An 11,004-nucleotide genomic window follows, 5' to 3' on the forward strand; every position below is an offset into this window, starting at 1 on the left:
AAGTTACAGATCTATTTTGCCGACTTCCCTTGCCTACATTGTTCCATCGACCAGAGGCTGTTCACTTTGGAAACCTGATGCGGTTAGGATTACGACCGGACGTGTACAACATTCGGTCTTTTAGATTTACATGAGCCACCGGGAGTATATCGAACACCACGCGACATGCGGTGCTCTTCCATCCGCTGGACCCTACCTTCGGCTGAGCCGATTTCAGTGTGGGCAGGCTGTTAAATAGAAAAGATAACTCTTCCTGAGGCTCCCGTCGATGTCTCCAGACTTCCTAATGTTTTTATCGACTGCCACATCCTGATTCAAAAATTTTAACCTGACTCCCTTTAGGAGTATGCACGAAATGTGCTATCTGTCGGGGTTCCCCCAAACCTTAGGATCGACTAACCCAAGTGAAAGTGCTGTTCACATGGAACCTTTCCCCTCTTCAGCCTTCAAAGTTCTCATTTGAATATTTTCTACTACCATCAATATTTCCATCGACGACTTCTTCACCCGAGCTCATGCCCAAAGTTTTGCAGTGACCGTCGTGCCCTCCTACTCATCGAGGCCTGACACTTGCCCCAACGGATGGGTGTAGGTCTCGCGCTTAAGCGCCATCCATTTTTGGGGCTAGCTGATTCGGCAGGTGAGTTGTTACATACTTCTTAGCAGATTTTGAGTTCTATGACCACCGTTCTACTGTCTTAATCGAGCAACACCCTTTGTGGGATCTAGGTTAGCGCACATTTTGGCACTGTAACCCAGCTTTTTGTTTATCCCACATCGCATCTGCTTACTAAAAAAGGCCCACTTGAAACTCTTGGTTCTGTGGTGCGGCTCAACAAAGCAGCTGCGCCGTCCTGCCTATTTAAAGTTTGAGAATAGGTCAAGGGCATTGCACACCCGGGGCCTCTAATCAATTGCTTAACCCGATAGAACTCACACGCGAGATCCAGCTATCTTGAGGGAAACTTCGGAGGGAACCAGCTACTAGACGGTTCGATTAGTATTTTGCCCCTATACCCAAGTCAGACGAACATTAACACAGCAGTATAGCTGGGGGCCTCTACCAGATTTTCCTCTGGCTTCGACCCACTTTGGCATAGTTCACCATGTTTTAGGTCCTGATAGGTATGCTCACACTCAAACCCTTCTTAGAAGATCAAGGTCAATAGGCGGTAAGCCCCTCAAGAGAATGCCACTAATCTCCTTCATTATGCCATATGGGTTTACTCGCCCATTAACTCACACAAATATCAGACTCTTTGATCCGTATTTTAAGACAGGTCGAATGGGGAGCCCGTAGGCCAGCATCCAAAGCGTGCAGATGCCAAAGCACACCGGAGGAATACACTGCCTGCCACAATTAAGAAGATGGCATTCCAAAAGCGTATTAAAAGCCCGGGATTTGGCCGCCCCCAAATCCCTGCTGGTCCACGCCCCGAGTCGATCGGTGGACCAGTTCGTCGCCATTCCACATCCGATCGGGGCGCATCACCAGCCCCTATCCACTTTTCTTCCAACAATTTCAAGAACTCTTTGACTCTTTTTTCAACGTCCTTTTCATCTTTCCGTTATGGTACTTCTTCTCTATCGGTCTCTCCCCCGTATTTAGCCTTGGATGGAATTCACTGCCCGATTTAGGCTGTATTCCCAAATAACCCAACTCATAGAAAGCGCTTCATGGTGCGATAGGGTCCGGACACAACGGGTCTCTCACCCTCTCTGACGTCCCCTTCCAGGGGAATTGGGCCCTGTCCGCCACTGAGGATGCTTCTCCAAACTTCAATTCAGAAGATGGAGCGACCCGATTCAAAGGATGGGTTGTTCTTGGTTCGCTCGTCGTTACTAAGGGAATACTTGTAAGTTTCTTTTCCTCCGCTTATTGATATGCTTAAACTCAATGGGTGATCCCGCCTAAACTGGGTTCGCAGTTAGAGAGCCTAAGCACGGTAGGGTCCCGGAGTCTAAATGCATGACAGGCTGTAGCCGCAACAGCAAAGAGAGTTGAGTTACAACCACCACTTGCCACGTTCATTGACATGGACTCGCATTTAGGACAGCCGCAAGCTTGAGGTTAACGGGAGGCTAGTATCCGCCCTGTGATGGAAGCGCACCCCATGATTAAGGCGCGATGCAAGGGGGTGATGCGATGCATAATTTCCAGGCAGACGTGCCCTCGGCCTAATGGCTTCAGGCGCAACTTGCGTTCAAAAAGTCAATGGTTCACGAGATTCTGCAATTCACACCAAGTATTGTATTTCACTATGTTTTTCGTCAATACGAGAGCTAAGATATCCATTGCCGAGAGTAATTTTTATTTGTAAGAGAAGCACACGTCCGCTTGATACAGGCCACGAATGGAGAGTGAGGTGCAGGCTGTCAATTTAAGTATTCCTTGGTACTTTTCGTGTTGGGGTTCATTAGTCGCCCGACGCGCGTACTGGGTGCATGCACCGAGGACGAGGGAAGGTTCTCGTGCTAAGGGCAGAAGCACTCTGCCAACGTGGGCTCCCCAGTTGTTAAACACGTTCGTGGGTCATTCTGCTATGCAGGTTTTGATAATGATCCTTCCGCAGGTTCACCTATAGAAACCTTGTTACGACTTCTTCTTCCTCTAATTGATAAGGTTTAATGGACTTCTCGTGACGTCGCGGGTAGTGAACCGCCCACATCGCCATAATTTGAACATTTTACCATATTATTCGATTGGTAGGAGCGACAAACAGTGTGTATAAAGGGCAGGGATATAGTCAACATGAGTTAATGACTCGCACTTACTAGGAATTCCTCGTTGAAGACCAACAATTGCAATGATCTATCCCCATCATAATAAAATTTCAAAGATTACCCTGGCCTGTCGGCCAAGGCTATAAACTCATTGAATACATTGGTGTTGAGCGCGTACGGCCCAGAACATCTATGGGCATCATAGACCTATTATTACCTCAAACTTCCGCGGCCTAAAAGGTCGTAGTCCCTCTAAGAAGCTGGCCGCGAAGGGATACCTCCACATAGCTAGTTAGCAGGATGAGGTCTCATTTGTTAATAAAATTAACCAGACAACTCGCTCCACCAACTAAGAACGGACATGCACCACTACCCATAGAATCAAGAAAGAGCTCTCAGTCTTTCAATCCTTATTATGTCTGGACCTGGTAAGTTTCCCCGTGTTGAGTCAAATTAAGCTGCAGGATTCACTCCTGGTGGTGCCCTTCCATAAATTCCTTTAAGTTTCAGCCTTATGGCCATACTCTCCCCGAAACCCAAAAACTTTGATTTCTCATAAGGTGCCGGCAGAGTCCTAAAAGCAATATTCGTCAATCCCTAGTCGGCATCGTTTATGGTTGAGACTAGGACGGTATCTGATCATCTTTGAGCCTCCAACTTTCATTCTTGATTATTGAAAACATCCTTGGCAAATAATTTCATAGTTGTTCGTCTTTAATAAATGCAAGAATTTCACCTTTGACTATGAAATACGAATGCCCCTGACTGTCCTTGTTAATCATTACTCCGATCCAAAAGGCCAACGTAATAGGACCGAAATCCTATAATGTTATCCCATGCTAATGTATATAGAGCATAGGCTTGCTTTGAGCACTCTAATTTCTTCAAAGTAACAGCAGTGGAGGCACGACCCGGCAAGTTAATGCCAAGAGTGCATTGTCGACAGAAGGGACGAGACGATCGGTGCACACCATTAGCGGACCAGACGGCCCATCCTAAAGTCCAACTATGATCTTTTTAACTGCAACAACTTAAATATACGCTATTGGAGCTGGAATTACCGCGGCTGCTGGCACTAAAATTGCCCTCTAATGGATCCTCTTTAAGGGAGTTAGATTGTACTCATTCCAATTACCAGACTCATTGAGCCCGATATTGTTATTTATTGTTACTAACTCCTCGTGTCAGGATTGGGTAATCTGCGCGCCTGCTGCCTTCCTTGGATGTGGTAGCCGTTTGTCAGACTCACTATCTAAAATAGAACCCTAAATCTCTTTCACCATCACCACCATGGTAGGCCACTATCCTACCATCGAAAGTTGATAGGGCAGAAATTTGAATAATACATCACCGGCATGATGGCCGTGAAATTCATCAAGTTATCATGAATCTTCTCAACAATGGGCAGAGCCCGTGTTGACCTTTTATCTAATAAATGCACCCCTTCCATAAGTTGTGCTTTGTTCCACATATTAGCTCTAGAATTACTACGGTTATTCGAGTAGTGGATACCATCAAACAAACTATAACTGATTTAATGAGCCATTCGCAGTTTCACAGTCTGAATTTGTTATTACTTACACATGCATGGCTTAATCTTTGAGACAAGCATATGACTATTGGCAGGATCAACCAGGTAGCATTCCTCATTGACACCAGTGTCGCATGAGCCCGGCCTGCCTGTGAGGGCGCGGACAGATTGAAGGTGAGCGCGACCGTTGTTTGCAAGGACCATCATACAGGGCAGATAAGAGCCGATGAAGACCCCATGCCCACTATATCTACTGCATCTGAGAATCTCAACCTCCGCACATGGACTACGACATCGCACGATGAAGCGAGGAAGTTGTGGGACACGAGGGCGGCCTTCTGGTTCACCCCGTGCACAGAATGCGAGAGGCGAATGACAATAGATAAAACTTGATAATGCCTAGGCATTAGGTATGCAACACAGTAAAATGACTTTGAGAAAGCCTAAATTATGCTTGCCCTACGACTGAGATGGCAGGCAGGTAAAGACATTGTGGTTTGAGCAGGGATCCAACCTAACCACATATTTCAAACATAACTCACGTGCCGTGCGTCCAAATGCTTTGTCGATGCACGCCCAGCACTGGCCCTAACGCCCAGTAATAGATGTTGTGTGCTGCTGCCCATGCAGATATTGCAAGGTTGTAGTAGTCCCGCTTAACATGATAGCCCATCGTTGGGGGGGAGCAGAGGAGTTGAAGGTGCACCGAGACTTGTGTACGGGCGCCGCCGAAGCTAGCCGCGGATTCGGCTTGGCCCTATGCATGCAGCACCTGGAGATTGCACCTAGAGCAGCATGCAAAACTCACTGCACGCACAAAAGCACTGCCTCATTCGAAATCAAGTGCCAACAGCCCCGTCATGGACGACGTCACCAATAGCCGACACGAGCATACAATGAAGCATTATTGATGTTGTTTTGCAGGCAAGGTGGCTTGCATGGACTAGACATGCATGATGCCATGTGCCCACACTACACGCCGACATGCCCAGTGAGCGCCTATGCTAACTAGCGACAGTCGCCTTGAAGTGCCTTCAACACCTCTACCTCCCTTATTTATGCTTAAAAAAACTCAAGTGACAGGAGTAGACATGATTTTGTCAGAGAATCATATTAGACATGTGCAGACTAGAACTGAACGTTTTGATATAAGACAAAGTCTATGCAGTCACAAAAGAGTCACATAATTTGTAAATGATAATTTTCATTAAGAAAATATTTTTTTCAATATTATTTATGAAAATACAAAAAATAAGTAAAAATAAATAAAAAGAGGAAAAATATTTTAAAAATATAAAAACATTAGAAAAATATTCTCAATGCATGAACTAACCTTAAACCAACAATTTAGTGCTTATTTGTATGTATAACATAACGATATAAAATATTTAAATTTAAGAATATTGAATAAAAATTAAAAAATATAAAAATAACAAGGGGACAATAGGAAAATTGCCCAAAATGTAACAGATAAGTAACAACCCCAAAACATGCATATTAGAATGAAGTAACCTTAAATTAATAATTGAGTGCATATTTGTACGAATAATGTAATGATATAAAATATTTAAATTTATGGATATTAAATAAAAATTTGAAAAAAATAACGTGGCGATGGGACATTAGGGAAATCGTCCCAACGTATGAGGTAACATTGAAATATATTTTTTTAAAGAAATTAGATCGGGTATGTAACGAAATAAGAATGCAACGGTGAGGAAGACAGATGAACGTCAGGAAAATATTAGGATGATCGAACGTAGGTTTATGCTCTTTTGATTTTGGCACGGTGCCTTGGTGTGTTGGTGCATTGGTGCCTTGGTGACATGGTGCCATGGGGCCTTAGTGCCTTGGTGACATAGTGCCTTGGTGCCATAGTGCCATGGTGCCTTGGTGCATTGGTGCATGGTGACATGGTGACATGGTGCTATGGTGCCTTAGTGTCATGGTGCCATGGTGCCTTGGTGCCATGGTGCCATGGTGCCTTGGTTCCATGGTGCCATGGTGCCTTGTTGCCATGGTGCCTTGGTGCCATGGTGCCATGGTTCCTTGGTGCCAAGGTGCCATGGTGCTACGGTGCCATGGTACCATGGTGCCATGGTGCCATGGTGCCACGATTCCTTGGTGCCTTCGTTCCGTGGTGCCTTGGTGCCACGGTGCCATGGTTCCATTGTTCCATGGTTTCATGGTGCCATGGTGCCTTGGTTCCATGGTTCCACGGTGCCATGGTGCTACGGTGCCTTGGTGCCTTGATGCCACGGTGCATGGTGCACGATGCATGGTGCCATAGTGTCAGGGTGCCTTGGTGTCATGGTGCCATGGTGCCTTGTTGCACGGTGCCCATGGTGGTTTAGGGGCAAAGGTGTCGGTGCACGGATATCCAACTTGACAAAGACACTACCATGGTTGGCCACTATATGTCCATCGGCATTTGTCTTTGGACGTGTCTCTAATATTGCACTTAACGGTCATGAAAAACCCTAATTGTGACATGCCTTCATGCACCGACGTTGTTCTCGGTGTGTCGCTGATCACTTAAGCCACACTCCACATCACAAAAAACCTTTAGTTACGATGCCATTTTTTTTGCAAAAGGCCACTTGATATCATATACTTAAATATTTGGAATGGAACGCACGTGGTACCTGAAAAATAAAAGGCTAACTCGGGTAAGATGAACTCACAACACTTAGTGGGATTTTCCAAGGACAGAGGCACAAACCTCCTTTGGAGATGGATGGAAAAATGATTGGATTGGAGGGGGATGGACGAACCGGAGCGACAAAGGGCTGAATCTCAGTGGATCATGGCAACAAGACCACTCTGCCACTTACAATACCCCATTGCGTATTTAAGTTCTCTGCACAGGATTCTACTCACTGCTCGATGGAAATTGTACTTCAGATAGGCCACCGCAACCCTTTGGCCGCGGTGGCTTAGCCAATGACACGTGCCCTTAGGGGCTGAGGCCCCTACTATGGGTCAGTAAGTAGGCGGTGGGCACATGCATTGCTTCTAGCCTGGATTTTGACTTAGAGGAATTCAGTCATAATCCAGCACATGTTAGCTTCGTTCCACTGGCTTTTTAACCAAATACGATGACCAATTATGATAATCAACGGTTCCTCTCGTACTAGGTTGAATTACTATTGCGACACTTTCATCAGTAGGGTAAAACTAATCTGTCTTACAATGGTCTAAACTCATATCACGTTCCCTTTTGGTCGGTGAACAATCCAACACATGGTGAATTCTACTTCACAATGATAGGAACAGTCAACATTGAAGCATCAGAAAGCAACATCTCTATGAATGCTTTGCTGCCACAAACCAGTTATCCTAGTGGTAACTTTTTCGACACCTATAGCTTTGAATTTTAAAGGTCTAAAGGATCGTTAGGCCATGCTTTCATGGATCGTATTCGTACTAGAAATCAGAATCAAATGAGCTTTTACCTTTATTCCACATGAGATTTCTATTCTTGTTGAGATCATCTTCGGACACCTACTTTATCTTTTAACAGATGTGCCGCCCCAGCCAAACTCCCCACTTGACAATGTCTTCCGCCCGGATCGGCCCGCAGAGCAAGCCTTGGGTCCAAAAAGAGGGGCAGTTCCCCGCTTCCAATTCACAGAATAAGTAAACTAACGTTAAAAGTGGTGGTATTTCACTTTCGCCTTTCGGCTCCCACTTATACTACACCTCTCATGTCATTTCATAAAGTCGGACTAGATTCAAGCTCAACAGGGTCTTCTTTCCCCACTGACTTTCCCAAGCGCGTTCCCTTGGCTGTGGTTTGGAAGAATAGTAGACAACGATAGTGGGAATCTCGTTAATCCATTCATGTGCGTCATTAATTAGATGACGAGGCATTTGGCTACCTTAAGAGAGTCATAGTTACTCCCGCTGTTTACCTGCGCTTGCTTAAATTTCTTCACTTTGACAATTAGAGCACTGGGCAGATATCACATTGCATGAACATCCATTGGGACTATCGCAATGCTTTGTTTTAGTTAAACAGTCGGATTCCGCTTGTTCGTACCAGTTCTGAGTTGGTTGTTTAACGCGCGGGGAAGGCCCTCGAAAGAACCATTCCCAGTATGTCCCCAGGTCGGCATGCGGCAACCCGCTCTTGCTGCGGGAGCATCTCGTGCAATACACCAACAACCAATGGGTTCGAGACTGGGACCCTCGTGCCCAGCCCTCAGAGTCAATCCTCTTCCCGAAGTTACAGATCCATTTTACCGACTTTCCTTGCCTACATTGTTCCATCGACTAGAGGTTGTTCACCTTGGAGACCTGATGCGATTAAGAGTGCGACCGGGAGTGGATGGAATTTGGTCCTTCATATTTTTAAGGGCCGTCGGGAGAGCATCGGACACCATGCAGCGTGTGGTGCTCTTCCAGCCTCTGGACCCTACCTCTGGCTGACCGATTCTAGAGTAGGCAGGCTATTAAACAAAAAAAATAAATCTTCCCAAGCCTCCTACTGACGTATCCAGACTTCGTAATGTTGACGTCAACCGCCATATCTCGATTCAGGAATTGTAACCCAATTCCCTTTTGGAGTACGCACAAAATGCGCTACTATCGGGGTTTCCCCGACCTTTAGGATCGACTAACCCATGTGCAAGTGTCGTTCACATGGAACCTCTCTCCTCTTTAGCCTTCAAAGTTCTCATTTGAATATTTTCTACTACCACCAAGATTTACACCGACGGCCGCTCTGCCCAGGATCGCGCCCAAGGTATTGCAGCGACCACCATGCCCTCCTACTCATCGAGGCTTGGAACTTTCCCCAACGACCGGGTGTAGGTCGCGCGCTTAAGAGCCATTCATTTTTAGGGTTAGTTGATTCGGAAGGTGAGTTGTTACACATTCTTTAGTGGATTTCGACTTCTATGACCATCATCCTGCTGTCTTAATCGACCAACACCTTTTGTGGGATCTAGGTTAACGTGCAGTTTGGCACCATAACCTGACTTTCGGTTCATCCCATATCACCAGTTCTGCTTACCAAAAATGTCCCACTTAGAGCTCTTGATTCTGTGGCGTGGCTCAGCAAAGCAGCCGCGCTGTCCTACCTATTTAAAGTTTGAGAATAGGTCAAGGGCATTGCGCCCCTGAGGCCTCTAATCATTAGCTTTCCCCGATAGAAATCGCTCATGAGTTCCAGCTATCATGAGGGAAACTTCGGAGGGAACCAGCTACTAGACATTTCGATTAGTCTTTCACCCCTATACCCAAGTCAGACGAACGATTTGCACGTCAGTATCGCTGCGGGCCTCTACCAGAGTTTTCTATGGCTTCGCCTCACTCAATCATAGTTCACCACTTTTCGGGTCCCGATAGGTATGCTCACACTTGAACCCTTCTCAGAAGATCAAGGTCGGTAGGCGGTGCACCCCTCAGAAGGATCCCACCAATCAGATTCCTTACGCCTTATGGGTTTACTCAACCATTTATCCATACACAAGTCAGACTCCTTGGTCTATGTTTCAAGATGGGTTTAATGGGGAGCCTACAGGCCAGCGTTCGAAATGTACAGTTGCCGACCTGGGTTCGCGGTTGGAGCGCCTAAGAGCGGTAGGGTTCGGGTGTCCGAATGCACGACGAGCAGTAGCCGTGACAGCAAAGAGAGTTAAGTTAGAACCACCACTTGATGTGACGGCCATCGACGCAGACTCATATTTAGGCCAGCCGCGAGCTCGAGGTGCATGAGAGGCCAATATCCGCACCGTAATGATAGCGCGCCCCATGATTAAGGTACAATACGAGGGGGTGACGCGATGTGTGACGTCCAGGCAGATGTGCCATCGGTCTAATGGCTTTGGGCGTAACTTGCGTTCAAAGACTTGATGGTTCATGGGATTCTGCAATTCACACCAAGTATCGTATTTTGCTACATTCTTCATCAATGTGAGAGCCTAGACATCCATTGTTGAGAGTTATTTTTATTTATAAGAGAAGCACACATCCCCCCGACGCACGCTGCAAATGGAGCGCGAGGGGTAGGCTATCAATTTAAGTAATCCTTGGCACTTTTCACGCCAGGGTTCGTTAGTCGCCTGATGCACTTTTCAAGGTTTGTCGAGAACATAGAAGCTAATGAAGATCCATGCCTACTGCATCTAACATATTTGATAATTCCATCCGTCACTCATGAACCACAACATTTCACGACAAAGAAAGAAAGTCATAGGACACGAGGGAGGCCTTTTGATTCACCCTGCGCATGAAATGCGAAAGGTAAAAGACAATGGATTAAACTTGATAATGCTTGGGTGTTAGGAATGCAACACAAGAAACTAACTTAGAGCGAGCCTAAATCATGTGTGCCTCATGAATGAGATGTTATGCGAGTCACGACATTATTGCTAAGCAGGGATCCAGCTTAACTGCACATGCCGAACATAATTCACGTCCTGTGCATCCAAATGCTCTATCGATGCATGCCCAGCATTGACCCCAATGCATAGCAATAGATGTTGTGCGCTGCATCCTATGCAAATATTTCAAGGCTAAAATAATTCCCACTTGATGCGATATCCCACCCTTGGAGGGAGCAAAGGTAATGAAGATGCATTGAGGCTTGTGCATGGGCGCCTCTATATCCGTCGTTGGTGCTCGATGCAGATTCAACTTGGCCACATGTATGCAGCGCCAAGAGATGGCCCCTATTGCAATTTCTAGAACTCACCACATGCATAAAAGAACCACCTCATTCAAAATCAAACTCCAACAGCCCC

At 46.1% G+C, this 11,004-nt stretch overlaps 1 non-coding gene and 2 pseudogenes across 1 annotated transcript; all 3 read right to left on the reverse strand.

The window, feature by feature from the left end:
• The window catches only part of LOC124894519, a pseudogene marked incomplete at its 3' end in the record, with an annotated part of 2,936 nt that extends 1,011 nt beyond the window's left edge, over nucleotides 1-1,925 (reverse strand).
• A 226-nt stretch (nucleotides 1,926-2,151) lies between these two features.
• On the reverse strand, nucleotides 2,152-2,307 carry LOC124894517. The gene has a single exon (XR_007051221.1). It is a non-coding gene; the product is annotated as a 5.8S ribosomal RNA (ribosomal RNA).
• Nucleotides 2,308-7,023: 4,716 nt separating this feature from the next.
• Nucleotides 7,024-11,004, reverse strand: LOC124894518 (annotated as a pseudogene; the record flags this gene model as incomplete).

Source organism: Capsicum annuum, unplaced genomic scaffold (assembly GCF_002878395.1).
Source record: "Capsicum annuum cultivar UCD-10X-F1 unplaced genomic scaffold, UCD10Xv1.1 ctg74704, whole genome shotgun sequence".
NCBI classification, from domain to species: Eukaryota; Viridiplantae; Streptophyta; class Magnoliopsida; order Solanales; family Solanaceae; genus Capsicum; species Capsicum annuum.